Source organism: Pelodiscus sinensis, chromosome 8, assembly GCF_052426305.1.
Source record: "Pelodiscus sinensis isolate ZL-2025 chromosome 8, ASM5242630v1, whole genome shotgun sequence".
Taxonomy (NCBI): domain Eukaryota; kingdom Metazoa; phylum Chordata; order Testudines; family Trionychidae; genus Pelodiscus; species Pelodiscus sinensis.
The window spans coordinates 46,978,501-46,996,728 of NC_143059.1; positions in this window are offsets into that span (position 1 = coordinate 46,978,501).

Genomic DNA, 18,228 nt, shown 5'->3' on the forward strand with positions numbered 1-18,228 from the left:
CCCTCTTCTCTCTCTGCCTTGTTCCCATGATCTTCCATCCCTCTCAGTTTCTTGGTCTAAGCCCCATTTTAAAAAAAGATTTAGGCCCTTACTCTCAAAATAATTAAGGTACCAAGGGGTCTTTGAAATAAATGAACTGGAAAAAGGGGTAAACAGTGAGGTGGCAAAGTTACCAGATGATTCATAATTACTCAAGATAGTTAAGTCCAAACCAGATCCTAAGGGATGTCACAGAAAATGCAGATGAGATTCAATGTTGAGAAATGTAAACATAATCCCAACAAAATGGTAGGCAGGCCCTCTCAGAGAATGGCCCAAGCCCAGGCCCCCAATGTATATAACTTTTCATCCACAGGGTCATAGTAAACTCAAAAGAATATATGAAAATAAACACTTAAGACATGTATTTATTAACAATTAAGTCATTATACCAATAGCATATATATTAGAAATATAACTTTAATTGTGAGATTCCACTGCAAGCAAAACTTCATTTTAGGAAGGCTTTTTTAGCTTTGCTGTGTGCAAACTCATTTATAATTGAAGAAAAATCTAATTTATGTGCATCATCACTGTTAATGTTAAGCATAGCAAGGCCATTCAAATGCTCTTGTCCTATTGTAGAATGATGATAGTTCTTTATTGTTTTAACATGTTGAATGTGCATTCACCTGAAGCTACTTATGAAGGGAGACTGACAAAAGCACATAATGAAATTGTGACTATAGGAAATACAGATGACAGGCCGAGATTGAATATTTCTTGAAGCAGTTCTTTTTGCTTGCAGTCCGATTTAAAGTTGGTGGAATGTATACATTTCAGGAAGACGTTCTCGTAACAAGATATCTCTTGAAATTTCGTTTTTATACTTTTGTTGAAACTGTTCAGCAGCTGAATATAGAACTTCATCACTTAGTTCTCTGAACTCCCAAAGAATCCAAAAAGGGTACAAATTTGTTGCAGTGACTCAAATTGACATGTAAGACCAGATTTGATGGAGTCAATAACAACAACAATTGACTCAATAGTGCTTTTCTGCATCAGATTGAGATGTAAGGTTGCAATTGGTGGAAAACTCAGATGAAATGTTAATGACCTGGGTTTCCCTAGCTTCTGTCAGATGCTGGGACTGGATGACAGGAGACAGATCACTTGATAATTGTCCTGTTCTGTCCATTCTCTCTGAAGCATCTGGGCCACTGCCAGACCTAATATGGCCATGTTTATGCTCTTAGAAGTGGGTCTTTGCCATCTGCAAACCTAATGCTCATTGAAAGGCAGTGGGATTTAGGCATATGTGCCAAATTATGGGATTTTTCCAAAAATGACTAAGCAGGTAAGGTGCCTAACTTTGATAGGTGTCAGTGGAAGAAAGGAGCCCAGACCCACCAATGGGCAATTGTCCTGGGGACCAGTGATACAAAAGGGCCCAGGGATCCCGACCGCTGCTGTTGCTACTGCAGCAGTGGCAGTGTCCAGATCCCAGGGCCCTTTAAATCACCACTAGAGTGCTGTTCCACATGGCTCTGAGGGCTGGAGAGGTGGGGCCCAATGTCATGGTCTGGAAGGTGCTGAGGGCTGGCTACTGTGGTCCCACCTTTTCTAATGAAAACCCCACCCCTTCTGTGGGTGCGGAACTGGTGCCCTCCCCCAATTTGCTTGGAGACCCACAGATGCTATCAGCCACCCTGAAGGTGCTTAAGGTTAGGTGCTTTTTAAAATCCCAGTAAGCCCCACCTGCATCTTTTGGGACCTAAATATCTTTGAATATCTGACCTTTGAGCACCCTTGAAAATGTTACTCTGTGAAAGTTACAACTGAGAGTGCTAAGTATGTCAGGAGAATGAAGAAGACTGTCAACACAGAGACTGAAGAGGCAATAGAAGAAAGTTTCAAATACTTATGGGACCAAATTCTGCCCTCAGTTATATGTGCGAATTTCATATGCTTTGAATGGGAGTTGTGTGTGTTTCTGATGGGAAGTTCTGAGCAAGAAAGGAAGATTCATATTATACCAGCACTGGACAAAATGCATCATTAAGAAAACATTAGAAGTAAAGATTCTAAAATACATTCTATTTACAGTGGGCAATAAGGACAATTTCCATCCATCCAAATGATAAAAATAAAAAAAAAATTGTAAAATTGAGAAAATTGAGAAAACCAAAACCCAACCCACCAGTAAAATTAGGATAAATGACAATGGCAAAATGTTACATTTTCCAAACCTTTCCACATTTATGGATATCTAATTATGTGCACGAAAATAGAATCTAATGTAGCTATCAGGCTATTGAACAAAAATCCATCTGGAGAGAAAAATAGGGACACACCTTATAATTCTATTGAAATTCATTCTTATTAGATGGTCAGAGTGGAATGATGACAAATTTTGTCAAAACCAAAAAGAAGCACCCTTCTAGAAGGCATGCATGAAATGAGTTCTCAGGGTTTAGAAAATCAGCAACTCTTTAACAATATAGAGGCAGAATGTCTGACCAAGCCTTTGGTCTTAGTTTAATAATTAAAGCTGGGGAAGCTATATGTATTAAAATTTAGTTTTTCTGTTCCTCTCTGAAGAGATCACAACCGCCTGCTCTTTTTTTCCCCATTTACCTTTGAAGTTATTCAACAGATGTTTTGTTCTATTTATCCAAGGGCTCACTCAGATATATTCCAATTACATACATCACTGGTCACTTAATCACATGGTATGCTTGGATTGAATAACTAATTTTTATAAGCATGATGGGGTTGCTGGATAAAGCACTGGGACTTCTCATTGTTTCAGATTGGTAAGGAGGACTAGTAGGAAATGATCAAGTCTATGAAATATTTGGATGTATTACACATATCCCTTTCTTCTTTCTCTCTGGTCTATGTAGATACTTTAAAATGTGGTCCAGTAGATTGGGCAGTGAGCTAGGTAGGATTCAAGACCTGGACTATATTGCCAGGACTGCTAATGTCCTGCTATAGGACTGTGGGGAAGTCACTCCACCTCTCTGAACTCTTGCTATGTGACTAGCATAGGGGAAGGGGGCACAGCCTCAGGCTTTAACCTGCTAGCATAGTATAAACAGTAACAGAAATTATAGTATTTATGTACGACCTCAATACTGTTGTATATGAATATCTCCACAAAAGCAATATTTTCTGAAGACACACATGGCCAGACTTTAAATGAGTAATTATAGGGGACAGGTAGCTACAAACCACTACTATCAACTTTAAATGGCTGTGAAGGACAGACTTTATATTGTCTTCCCCTGTGGTAGTCACACAGGCCTCGTTTATATTAAAGGGGAAAGTTGACTGAAGATATGCAACCCCAGCTACGTTAATTATGTAGCTAGATTCAATATATCCTAAATTGTGGTTCTGGGCTGCGGGAGCAAATGATCCTGTCAACTTCTCTTACTGCTTGTGAGGAGCAGGATTACCGATGCTGACCGGAGTTCCTGCCCTGCTCAAATTAGTGGGTCCTAAATAGACCCACTAATTCAAACCCCAGAAGATTGACTGTGTCAGCGTCAATCTTCTGTGAAGTGTAGACATGACCATAAGATCTTGTTGTACATATATTCATATACAATTGATATTTGCAAAGCATGTAATCACCCATCTCTGTCTTCCTTGATTAATTGGCTCAATGCTAATCTGAGATGTCCAGGTGAGCAAATTCAGATATATTTCTTTAGGATGAATGAAACTTGTCCTACACATAATTCATATCAACTGAATGATAAGGACCATGAATACAGATGAATATCACTCAGTTTAATTGCATAAAAATTTTGCAGAAAACTTTATGTTCAGTTTATCGAGTTCTAGGTATGATATCTTTATCAATCAACATTTTGTTTCAAGACTGCATTGGGTGATCTGTTTTCAGTACTATCTTATAACATACTTCTTATAAACTGTCAAGCAGAACTATTGCTTATGTTGTGTTCAGTATGGGAAGTACTTATTAAACAATAGATGAAATGAATGAAATAAAGCAGGAATCAGCCTATGTTGTGTCAGACAGACCAACCCTTTTGGACCACGAAAGTCATGCTGGAGCATGGATGTCACCCAAGCAGAAAGTGCCAGACCAGAGATGTTAAACCTATAGTTTGTTGCAAAGTTCCAGCCAGGAAAGGACTTCTAAAGGTCTGGGACTAGAAGCTTGTCCAAAAACCAGATTTCTTACATCTTTCCTGGGTGGTAGTAGTAGTTGTCCCCCCATATCTTCTTTGTAGATACCGTGTTACCTGTGGTCCAAAAAGTTGATTCACAGCTACCAGTCCTGGCTCTCAGTGTTCTGTACTATTATTTGGTTTTAATTTACCCATCTCTTCTAAGAGACCAGTAAAAAGTGAAAGTGTTGGTAATGCAGCTAGTCAATATTAACCTCCCATGGTTGGGCAAATTCTCTGGTTTGGCATCAGTCAGGTACTGAGGGTGCTGGACTATAGAGATTCAACCTGTAGTACCTAGAAGCTATAGAAGTTAACTTACTATGAGGAACCAAATATGTGACTATGTCCTAGCTATGTAATTAATTTCTCTCTCTGAGTGCATGCACACATGTGCATTTGTTCCAGAGACAAAAGACTAGTCAACATCTTAGGTGTCAACAATATTAAATCTAGTTTCACTTGGTTAAGTGACCGTTCTTTGGCAGGAAAAAGAACCTGTGTGACTTTCTTATTTAGACAAAGAAACAAACGGGCGTTCTTAGCCACACATATTTTCTCTTCTCTGAACCTCAGCTGGAACTCAAAGAAGAGGAAAAATATAAGAAGAAATAATAAAGATATCAAATACTTTCTCTCTTCTTTTTTATTCAGGGTGTTGACAATACTTAAAGGACAAAGGAATCATTATTGGACTCAGGAGGGTTCCAAGCTGAAAGGAATTTAGACAGTAAGACTTCTGTAATGTTGTGAGGCCTATTGCTTTGCATTCTTAGAACTTGTTAAGCTAGGTGTTAAGCTATAAGAAAATAAAAATAAACCACAACCAATTCTGACATTTATGCCTCATTACTTGTAGTCACTTAAAATCTATCTTTCTGTAGCTAATACGTTTGTTTTACTGTTTTACTTAAACCAGTGTGCTTGGACTGAAGTTTGTGGGAAACTCCATTTGAGATAACAGGATTTGTCATATCATTTTCTATTAATGATGCACATCAATGAGTTTGTATTGTCCAGGAAGGTGCAGGGCACTAGCAGTACGAGATGTACATTTCTGGGGAAAAGCCTAGATCTGCAAATTTGCTAGTGTTGTTCTATAGTAAGATTCATTTGTGGCTGGCCAGAGTACTCATGCAGCACAAATGAGAGTGACTTACATACTGGAGGCCATGCAAAGATGCACAGAGACACATGGGGTGGGATTCATGGTGGTATTTAGGTGCCTGTATCCTTGTGAAAGCAATGGGCATTAAGTCCCTAAATACCTTTATGGGTGACATTCCAGAGGGATTTTCAAAAGCGATTGTACAGGTCATACCTCCCTTAACCAGACTTATTGGTCTGGCAACATCCATGGTCTGGCAGGACCAGGGATGTTCCTGGAACAGAGAGCCAGATAAAGGGAGGTTGGGCCATGGGGCAGGAGTGCAGTGTGTGTGGGAGGGGGGCAGCGATTATGCAGGGGGGAGGGAAGAAATGCAGAGGGGTGGGCAGCACAGAAGAGAGTTCTGCCCCTGTAGCTGGAAGGTAGCAACTGCGGAGCTCCGGCGATGGAACTTGGAGTCCAGCAGTGGCAGGTAGGGAGCACCTGCTTGGAGAGCCATGGTTGGGCAAGCAGCAGTGGTGCCGAGCTGGAGCCTGAGCAGGGAACAGGAGTTCAGCATGGGCCATGCTGGGAGGGATCTGAACTAGTCTGGCAAATCCCCTTGTTTGGGTCCGGTCAGGTCCTAAGGGTGCTGGATAAGAGATGTCCAACCTGTACTATTAATAGAGTTAGGTGTTTAGGCACTTTTGAAAATCCTAATCAGTGCTTTTCTACATTTTTAGGCACTAAAATAGAAATCATGCCTCAACTGATGGACCATCCTTTCATTGCTAGAAAATGGGATTCCAAAAAGTATGCCAGGTGTGAAATAAATTGGCTGGATACTGGTGGCAGAAGACTTGGAGAGAGGATGCTAGTCAGCATGGGGAGGCTCAATCCCCACTCCACACTGGGCCCTGTCCCTATTCCAACCTTCCCCCAAGTCCCCACCCAGACCTGCCCTTTCTCTTCCCACTTTGTTCTGTTCCCTTCCCCAAGCACACCCCATTCTCACTTTGCCCCTCTCCTCCAGTGCATTCTGTATGCCACTGAACAACTGACATACAGCAGATGGAAGTGAGTGGCAAGGAGGGGAGGAGGTGATCGGTGGGGCCTGCTGGCAGATGGGAAGTGCTGGGGAGGAGGAAGAGGAGCTGATCAGCTGAGCCTGCCAGAGGATGCTGATCACCCACTACATTTTTCCATAAATGTTCCAGACCCAGAGCTCCCACAGAGTCAGCACTATAACAGTCAGCATCTGTCATGAAAAGTACAACATTTCCTAAATAAATAAAGACAATGAATTCCACAGCACATGAGCACATCCCTCCCAAACTCAACTGATCACGAACTTGGAAATACAGAAGAGAAGTTCCCTCTCCCCTGCCCTCCCCCCCATAAAATTCTATTGGGATAGCTGCTGGGCTGCAGACTCCAACTTTTCCTAAGCTTTACTGTCCTGGTACTTGCGCTTATTTTCTGTTCATGAGCTTTACTACCCGAAAGCTATATCACAGGTCTTCACTGAAGTAGAGCTAAATGTTTCACACCTTGTATAATCCCTGTGCATTTAGAGATGAAACGTTTGTTGATAATTTCAAGTTCATTATTTATTGTCACAAGTGGCTGTATTAGAGAGCACATTAGATTTCTTAGTGGTTTTTAAGCTTTATTGCATAAAAAAGCAGCAGTGGCAGCAGAAGTAATGTTACAAAACATGATGTGGAAAAATGGCAAATATACTTAATCTGAGCACTTAGATTAGTTTATATTCATTTGTGACTGAAATAGTACATATTTCATTTGTATTACTTTTACAGATGACATGGTATGAACACCCTTTATAGTATAATACAACATCAAATCAGCAGAGATGAACCAGATAGAGTGCATCGAAGATATTGTTTTTAATAACACTCTTAAAGAAATAGGATTTAAAACTAATTATCTATTATATATTTTAGACAGTTTGTTTGATGAAGAACTCCTCTAAATGGTAAGTACTAGGACTACCGAATTCAGTATACAGCTTCCTCACATCACAAGCAACGTAAGTGTTTAATTTTGCCAGGAAAACAGGATGTGTCTGGAATAAGATTGCTTCTCATAAAACCAAACAAAAAAGAGACAAAATCACCAAATCAAGTACAGTCCTCAAAAGTGAAATAACTGGGCAAATGTTGAAAGAGACTGAACCAAGATGAGTCAAAAAATAGGATTGATTAGGACTAGGATTGATTCTTAAACCGTACAGAAAATAGATAAAATAGAGAAACTTAGAGCCCTTGTGTTAAAAAATACATTTGATAGAATGCCTATTTAAAAAGACTAAAAATAATTCAATGGAAAAATTTTAACAATCCTTTTAAGAAGTCTGAAATAAAATTTAACTTCATAAATAAAGCATGTATATTTTCCTTTTATTTTCCATACCCTCCCTCTCCCCAACTTGAGTTAAGGCCCTGAGTAATACCTGAGTAATACAGGATAAATCTAGTGTATCTTTGTGTCCATATGTTAACTCCTACACAAGTTATGAGCTCTTGAGTAAGATTCACAAAGGACTTAAACATTATGATGCCTAGCTTTTAGGCACCTAGAAAATCATTGGAATTCACAAACCCTTGCATAGGTACTTATGGGTATATCTACACTGAAATTAAACATCTGTGGCTGATCCACGTCAGGTGATTCAAACTTTGGCTATGGGACTATAAAACTGTACTGTACAGATTTCAGGATCCTACCCCCCCCCCCCATAGGGGTCCCAGAGCTTGGGTTCCAGCACTAGCCTGAAGGTCTACACTGCAATTTTTACAGTCCCATAGCTCAAGCCGCAAAAGCTTGAGTTCTCGGATTTAGGTACCCAAGTTCAAGCTCCAGGGAGGTGCATATCTCCTCTTGGGAGACACCCATAGGCATCTTTTCTTGGAGTCAGTTGTCTCAGCTGGTTTCTCTTGGAGGGGGGAGAAGCAGAAGAGACTTCCTTTATAATCTTTAGCCCAGTGGCTAGGGAACTCGACCGGTGTGGAGCTGTTCAGTTTACAGTTCAGTTTGTCCCTTTGCCTAATGGTGAGAAGGAATTTGAACCAAGACCCACCACTTTCCAAGTGAGTGCCTGAGACTCTGGACTAGAAAGTCATTTTCATTCTCTCTTTCACCCAATACCTGTTTAATTATTTATATTAAGTAGAATGGCTCCAACAGGAGAGACTGAGAGAGACTCTCATCAAAATATCTTACGGTGCATCTAGACAGCTCCCTTTTGTCGGAATAATTACATAGCTTATACCGAGTCTATTCCCAAGTTCAAAATTAGCATGCCCCTTCCGAAGAAGGGGCCAGTGTAGACGTAGCCCCTCTGAATTGATGGCTATAGAACATGTTATTTTGTAGTCTGTGTCAGTCTAGTGTGGTGTTCTACATTCATGTGTGTTTTCCAAATAATCATTACAGCATGGAACAATAAAGAAGAAAATTTAATGAAATGCATTAATGTGCTTAAAGAACATGTAGTAAGGAATTTATCCCTACACTTTCAGTTTTGGAAATCACACAGCCATTTTTATAGCACAATGAGCAACCAAATGAGGTTAATCAGTATTGTATTTATCATATTGCTAAACATGGTTATTATCAACAGGGCAAGTAGGAAGGCTTACAGAAAACTGAAATAAACATGAGTTACGGCTTCCCCGAATCCAAAGCACAAAACCAAAATGTAGAACTTTGAAGCTAATGAGCCTATTCCTGGCTCTGACTTGTCTTTCTTGTACTCACAGCAGAAATAAACCCCAGGCTAATGCTTTCAGAATCTTTTATAGAGTAGAAATACCCACTTGGCCTCAGTTCCTTTTCACTGCTGAAATTGTGACTTTAAACATATACAAAGCTTTGGGCCAGCTGTTATCACTAGGCTAATGGTAATCATTGTCAGGGGATGGCTTGTTGCTTGACAGATGTATATGATATCTGGAGTAAGCAAGGCAAGGGAGTGAGATCATGTGATCATCTCCTTTTCAGGTAAATTAGCATCTCTCTTTGCAATGAAAAACAAAAATAAATGGATTTTTGTTGTTTTGTTTCATTGTCAGGCTCTGGACTGTTGTCTCCCACTGAGTTGTAACAACAGTGCACTGTATGACTATAAAATAAGAACATTGCTCTAGAAAGAAGGAGGAAAAATAGTTTTGTTGTATTTAGGAAAGGTCTGAAAGAAAAGAATGCTGTGTTGACTTAGAAAGAAGACTGGAAGAAAAGTGAACTAGTGCTGTTTTCACTCTGTGCACTACATATGGCGTTTAATCTGTACAAATAGCCTGAAGGCTTTCCAGAGTATGTGAAGACTATTTATATCCCTAGGGCCTTGGAGAGCCCTATTCATAGAGAGTCCTAATTAAAGGGGGGAAAAAACTTTGGGGACAGCAAGAAATGCAATTCTCTATCATGAAAGATCTGCTAGGATCTCAGAGAAACAAGGAAGAGAAACAAACACTATGTCTACTAAGACCCCGATCCTTCAAAAAATTAGGTTACCTGCTTAATATTGCATGCTCTGAGTATTCCAAATGACTTCAACAGGCTTGCTCAGTATGTAAAGTTAAGCACCCATGAGAGTCTTTGAAGAATCTTGGTGACAGGCTGTGATTTTTCAATCAACTGTATGTATGCAGATACCTTCATCTCTGTAGAGCTCATTGAGGCCTTGGGGTTAAAATGGTATACCACTTTGTTGGCTGTATTTGAGATATTGTCCTGGAAATTTTTGGTGTATATGTACCTACTGAGTGTTTTGCCAGTGTCAAACTGAGCTTTTATTACAGTAGTGGAAATCCCTCTCTGAACTTCAACAATGATAGAAAAGCAGCTTTTTTTCAAAAATACTTTTAAAATTGTGTTTCTTTTGGTCCTTGTGAATGAATTGCTTCCATATGAACTGCACTTTTTGACCTTGTGTCTTATTCCTTAAGTTATGCATTTTATTACTGTTATCACATTTAACTGTGCAGCACAGAGGAGGGCAGTGAATTTACCAAATTACTGTCTCCCATGCTTGTTTTCATGAAATGAAGTCACCACCTTGTTCAATACTAAAACTGATGCATTTGTGATTCTGGCAAACTGTAAAGAACTTATTTAACTTAACAAAAGACCAAATTTAAATTCTGGGCTGCCATTTAAATGTGGCCAACTAGTATTGCCTTTATACTTTTTTCTTTTCCAGTGCACACTGAAATACAGAGGCCTTTCAGATGACATTACAGAGTAATGCTGCTATTGTACTTGGGAAATAGACCTCAAACTAATGTGCTATTTGTTTGTACGTTTAAGTTGCAATAAGTTCCCTTTTCTGAAAGGTTGCTTGAAGAGAAATCACAATGTGATTTCCCTTTTCTTATAAATAAAATGGTGTACCTCTTGACAGCCTTCATGTATCTAGCTGTAAATTATTTTTTCAAATATACAATTTGTCAGGGGGTTTGACCCTTTCAGAATGATGTTGTGTTATTCTCTAAAATTGCAAAGTATAAATGATATTGCCTTCAGCATTTTATTTATATTTTAGCTTTTATAGACGTACTCTCCAAAACCTTTTTTCCCCTTACATTTTTAATGGAAGTTCAACTGAGCAACTTAAAACTATGCTTTCTTTTGACTGGAAGGTGTTGATAAATTCTATTGCAGTGATAAATTGGCATATGTTAGATCAGAGTCATATGACTGGGACTTCACAGACTGTAAACAGGGCAAACAGCAGAGGTCAATGAATCTGTGGAAAATCTAACAAAAATAAGCTAATTCCCAGAAAAATGTTAGACTAACTAGTACAATAGAGGCTTCCTATGTATTGGCTTTATTCCATTTGTTTTTGTCAGTACCTAAAAATTCCAGAACACATTCACAGAATTTTTTCTCAGCAGAGATTCATTATGTAATTGAAGTTATATTTGTAGCAACAGCAGCTGGATGAGTGTAAGTTTGCTGCATTCCTCACTGTGGCTGGGGGCACAGGGTGCAGATGAATCTGGACCTGTCCCAGCAGGCGGACATGCACCCTTCTCCTAGCTATGCCTGCTAGAATTTCAGCAGCCATGGAGAGGTGCTTCTCACTGGCCCAAAGCTGCTACGGTGAGAGAGGGCTGGAGTAGTCCTCTCTACTTGGGGCAACATGCATACTGAACCACTCACCCTCCGCCCCACCCCAGAGCAATAGTTTAAATGAAGCATGTACATTTTATTTTTATTTTCCAAAAAAACAAAAATTGAGTTAAGGACTTGAGCAACACCAGGCAAATCTTCGAGTAATCATATAACAGTTTTTGACAGAAAACATTATCTTACACAGTTCATATATGGTACAGCACAAATTCTCTAATGATTCTTAACCAAGCAAATTATATTGAAAAGAATACATACAAGAGTAAGTATGATATAAACTAAATCAGTGAAAATCACTAAAAATCTAATAATAGTTTCAGAGTAAGAAAGAGCACAAAGGGCAAACCGCCACACAGAGCTCTCTCCAGGATCAGGGGGCCTTTTCATACAAATTCTCAATGGCCAAAATGTTTTATTTCAATGTTGTCTTCATTTTGTAATTTATTTTAATATTAAATATGAAGCTAAAGGCTATTTCAAAACAAAACACCACCCCAAAGAAATGTTTTGTTCCAAAAATGAAGAGAATGCATTTTTCCAGTTTTCTTCCAAAATAAAATTCCAGCAATACTAATGCATTTTTAGTTTGATAGAACCATATGTTTTGATACAATATGATTCTTTCAAAGTTTCTCTGTCTCTAAAATTCAGCTTTCCTCTACACAAACAAAACACTCTATCCATATTGTTTTGCCTGTCTAATTCTACAGACTGTTTTGTGTATGTGGATTCCTACTCTGTAAAGTCAATAAAGCTCCATAGTCTTTAAGTGCTTAAATTATAAATTGTATACTAGGTTATGGCAGAACAAAACATTTCAGACAAATGAGATGACTTTAATCTTTATGTCAAACTTTCTTATGGACTTTTTTATGCTATCTGTGACCCTGCTCTGCTAAAAACATGCTTACCTTGACTTCAGTAGCGCTACTATTAAATGGTTGCTTAGGTCTTATGTTCCCATAATATAAGAACTAGGGGTCACCACATGATATTAATAGGTAGCAGATTTAAAATAAACAACAGGAAGTTTTCCTTCATGCAGTGTGGTACACAGTCAACCTGTGGAACTCCTTATCAGAAGACATTGTGAAAACCAGAACTTTAACAGGGTTCAAAAAAAGAACTAGATAAATTCATGGAAGTTGGGTCCATCAGTGCTTCTTAGCCAGAATGGGCAGATATGGCAACCCTCGCCTCTGTTTATCAGAGCCTGGAAATGGATGACATGGGATGGATCACCTGATGATTTCCTGTTCTGTTCACTCCTTCTGGGGCACCTGGTATTGGCCACTGTTGAAAGACAGGATACTGCACCAGATAGACCTTTGGCCTGACCCAGTATAGCCATTTTTATGTTATGTCTTTTGAATGACTGATGCCTGTTGTGTTACATGATGGATCTAACAAGCTAAAATAGTGTAATAAACATCTTGACTTACTCAAGTGAGAGTTTTATAGAAAATAGAACAAAACAACATAAGAAACTCTGTTATCAGTCCCTTACTCTAAAACCTTATATGTAATGGTATTGCAGAGTTTGCTAAGTTTTACGTGAAACTGTAGTTTGGATTGACTTCCTTTAACAAGTTAGCACTGTTTAGGGAAAGTTTTTATTGTAATCTTTAAACAATTACTCTTTGGAATTTTGTTGTTGAAGTCTCTGTTCCTTTCTGTTGTCGCTTGAGTTTTGTTTATCTGCCATGGATGTTGGACCACAGGTCTGCTCTGGTTATGGGAATTCTTCTTTTTCTTTAGTTTTAAATGCTAAGATAATTATTTTTATTCTGCATCTGTGCCTTTTTTGTTTTATTTTAGTCTTTTTTGATAGGATTTGTGCTTTTGCCTAACTGCCAGCACCTGTACTGCATACTGCTGATTAGGAGTTCTTTAGAGCTGCTGGTTTCATAGACTAGTCTGCTTTGATTGAATCCTGGCTGTGGAAGCATTGACGTTTGCTTTTATCTTCTGGAATGTTGCCAGCTGAAAGGATTCTGTCTTTTTGCTGTCAAACACGGGCAACTATGACTTCAGTAGGATCTGTCCAAAGAACTAGAGTCTGTTGCAACAGAAGGAGAGGAGTTGTGATTGCTGAGGAAAGATGTTGTAACTCTGGTTCTTAAAAATAATCCTGCTAATAATTCACTCCTGTTCATAGACTGAAGAATTTTGGAGAGTATTGACCTTGGATCTTTAAAGAGTTATTGTTGTTTCTTCCTGCTGCCTTAGCCCTAACTAAACTTACACTAGCTTAACTTTAGATTTACAAATAACCTCTTGCTTCCACATGATTAATGAAATTACTTGAATTCTTTGCATAAAGAATAAACCCATGACTGAAATGTTCAAACCTGTGTGCCTAAATTCCTATTTAGAAATAGATATGAGTGAATTGCTGAATGCTACCACAGAGAGCTGCATCTCCTAGCTGGCTGTTCTGTGTTCTGGGCAACGTTAAAATGCAGGGTATAGTGAAGAAAACATGGCATGTACACTTTCAAGCTTCCGTTATTCTGGGTTCAGGAAAGGGATCTGTTCAACCCCTGGAATAATTTTCAACAGCCCTAGTACTCAGCAGACATGGATACTGATCCTGGTGTTGGGGGTATATGGGGAGAAACAGAATCGCAAGGCCACCCAATTTATGGTTAATCGGTTTTCACCTGGCTTAATCACTTTTCACCATTTATGTATTTTCAGAAGACTTTTTATAAGTTTCTGTTTCTGAACATCTACTTATGTCAGGCAATAAGCAGAGAAGACAGAACAGGATGGGGCCCAAATCAGCTATTTTCAGGGTACTGAGAAGCCCTCCTCCATTTCATGGTGGTCACTTTAGTGTCTGGTCTGGTGCTTCAGTCTTATTCCATCAGTTTCTGGGCAAGATTTGTTTTCTGATTTTGGCCTTGTTCACTTTTTTAGTTTGTTTGTTTGTTTCTTACTTTCCATATTAGCTTTCTACCTACCAGTATTAAGCATTGTACTTTATGTAACGTGCAGAAGCTTCAATTTCCACTGCTTTTTCCTATTTACACTATGTTAATATCCTTATCTTATGTCCTTTTCTTCCTGTTTTCCCCAGTCTAAGGATTTTTAACACCACTTTGTGCATTTGTTATGCTAATTAATTCCCTTTTATCTAAATCTTCTAACGCAATAACATAATATCATCTGTCAGCGGTAAGAAAGGAATATGAACAAGTCTGTGTCCATAGGTGCTGGAATTAAGGGCATGTGTGTGGGGATGGTATGAGGGGGGTTGCAGAACCCCATGACTTGAACTGGTTTCCATTATACACAGAGTTTATAGTTTGCTTCAGTGGCACTCAGCACCCTCATTATAAATACTGTTGCAGCATCCTTGTCTATGTCACTGAAAAATCAGAAAGTCAACACTCGTGCCTGGTACAATCTAGGCCAAAGTCTTGACACAGATATCTCATTCTCTATTCATAAACATAAGTTATTAAAGTATAATTTACACAATTTTAATCTTCACCATTCAGCAATTCTTCAGCAATATATTTCAGCATCCAAAATCAGTATATATGTATCCTCATAACATTTATTTTTTGTTTGAATGGGGAAGTTATAGGGAACACCATGACCTTTAATGTCAACACTTATCTTTTTCAGACATGGGTTTTCCATAAACTTTACACTCAAAGTGCCAATTTATAAACCATTGAAAGGCCTCTTTAGTAATTTTGCACAACATATTTAGAGGTGTGCTTTTAGTTTACCTTATAATATTTAATTGTATTCAGTTGTTCCCTAACACTGCCATTGGTAATGTGCAGGCAGATGGACCCTGTTGAATTCAGTTAATCATTATAATCTTTAAAATGCCTCCTTATCTGCTGTAGGAATAGAATCAAATTTGAATTTTTCACTTTTCATTCTACACTATTAAAATTACCACTTTCTGATCACTGCTTATATCACTTTTAAATAATTGCACTCTCTTGTGACACCACAGGTATTTTTGGAATATTTTGGAGCTACCCTCCTTTATTTACTATAAATCAATTTAATATTGGAAAAACAAATGGAGCTTGGAGGAAACAAATAGCACAAGCATTGTTAGTTTAACTGATGAAATTATAGACATGGGGAATGAGACGTGTCTGCTTCAGTTTTGATAATGAAATCAGATCATGGTTTAATACAGATAAAATCTGACACTGGAGGGCAGCTACATTTAGGTACTCTGTGATTCACTGAATGTGGAAAGATCGCATGGTGAGTTATAGCAATGCTTTAAGCAAGACTACATTCTGTAGTGTTTCTCTGTATTTGCTTATGTTGGAAAGGTAAGAGTTATTGATTTAATTTTGAATCTATTATGGCGTCTTCTAGAGAGCATTTTTTTAACTTACCAGTAGTGGTTCTGCTGGCAGTTTTGATCTTTTAGTTCCATTAAAGCTGACAACTTTTTTCTCTGGTTTTTTTTCCCCTTGACTACGGTATTTATGAGCTTAGGTTGATTTTTCAGCATGTGTGTGTTATAACCTGGTCTACTGATCCTTGGCTAGCACAGCTGTTAATAGATTTTATAAATATTTGGGGTTCTGTTCCTGTTGATAGACAATTTTTCACTTATTCAACCTCAGCTTCCAACATGTCTGGTAATGGCAATTATTCCAATTCTTAGTCACTCCATTTGTTCTCTAAATTTATTAAGCTAATTTCATCCTTTTTCAAATCATTCTTTCATTTTTTCCACTAGTTAAGAAGGTAGTGCCAGTGCCAGTTTTGGGACACTAGCTATAATAATCAGATGTCTGTTATAGAAAATATAGAAATAAAAATATTATTTTACTGCACTATGCAGAGGTCATTCTCTTGTGAGTTAGGAGTTGTCCAAAAAGAACTGAGAACCAAGAATGGAAAATATTTAATTTTTCAGTTAAAAGCTAAGCTATTAAAAATTGACTTTCAATATAAATGAAAAAAAGGTTTTCAAAAATGAAATTTTTTGTTTCAGTTTTGGGTTTACATTGGAAAATGTAAATAAATAAGAACAGCCATAAATGGGTCAGATTAAAGGTGACCCACAGTATCCTGTTTTTTGACAGTGGCCGATGCCAGGTGCCCCATAAACAACATATGTCAACTCATATGACAATTTTATTCATTTAAAACTGTGCTGTCTTTAAAAAACTAGTTCATTTGTTAGTCTGCAGAACAGCTGTGTCTAGATTGGCATGATTTTCCGGAAATTCTTTTAATGGAAAAGTTTTCCGTTAAAAGCATTTTCGGAACAGAGCATGTAGATTGGCACGGACGCTTTTCCGCAAAAGCACTTTTTGCGGAAAAGCGTCCGTGCCAATCTAGACGCACTTTTGTGCAAAAAAGCCCTGATCGCCATTTTTGCGATCGGGGCTTTTTTGCGCAAAATAAATCTGAGCCGTCTACACTGGCCCTTTTGTGCAAAAGCTTTGCACAAAAGGGACTTTTGTCTGAATGGGAGCAGAATAGTATTTCCACAAGAAGCACTGATTTCTTACAGTAGGAAGACAGTGCTTTTGCGGAAATTCAAGTGGCTAATGTAGACAGCTGGCAAGTTTTTCTGGAAAAACGGCTGATTTTCCAGAAAAACTGGCCAGTCTAGACACAGCCAACGTGTATTCAATCTTTCATTGGACTGTTCCTGTTGGACATTGAAGTTCCACTTAAGGCACTATTTCTTTGTTTGCATTTACACACATCTACTGTCAACAGAATATTTACTTGTATGAATTTTTTTATCATATGAATGCATACAACACAAGTGGTTTTGTCAGTATGTTGTTCCTGATGAGCACTTTTGAAAATCACACTAGTAGTGCACGTGCAAATGAATAAGGAATAAAATATAATTATAGCATCCTTAAACTATATCCCCAAATAACTTTCCAACAAAAATGAATCACAACATGAATCCATGCACCAACTAAATTAATCATAACATTTTCTTGCTGTTCTGAGGTTGGAAGAAAGAAGTTTTCATGTGAAATTTGTAAACAATGGAGAATCAATGATGTGGAGGAAAAGGATGAAACAAAAGACAGGACTATGCAGCACTTTAAAGACTAACAAGATGGTTTATGATATTTATTTGTCTGTGAATGCATGAGGTGGTTGGCAGCACTGGCAGAGCTCTTGCTGAGGTTTCATGTGCTTAGACAGAATGGAGTCTAATGTCCACAGCCCAAACCTCTGCCTATGCAAATAAGCATTCCTGTGTACAACATACAGCAGGCTTGGGAAGGAAGTTTTGAATGTGGTTAGCTCTAAAACTGTTTACTGACCTATGTGATGAATTTATGGAGACTCTAAGATCTATCTCCTTGAAAGGAATCAGTTTATCTTTCCTTGCCAAGTCTGCTGGACAAGGGAGTGAGTCTCTGAACTCTGGTATGGTTTGGTTGACTTGAGGCTCTTTGAAAGAGCCAGTATGAGACAGACAGGGAAAAGTAGACTCATGAGGGTGGTTGTTTCTGGAAATAAAAGCTATTTAACAATGCTTTTGTACTTTCTTTCTTAAACAGGAAAGCAATGTCGGGATGAATGAATATTACTTATTGGCTGTGTCTAGACTGCATCCCTTTTCCATAAAAGGGATGCAAATTAGACACATCGCAATTGCAAATGAAGCGGGGATTTAAATCCCCCCGCTTCATTTGCAATTGCGATGTCTAATTTGCATCCCTTTTACAGAAAAGGGATGCAGTCTAGACACAGCCATTGTCTGTAGCAATTCTCTCTTTTACATGCTCCCCATACGAAGGAGTGCTCATTTTGGAATAGAATCCC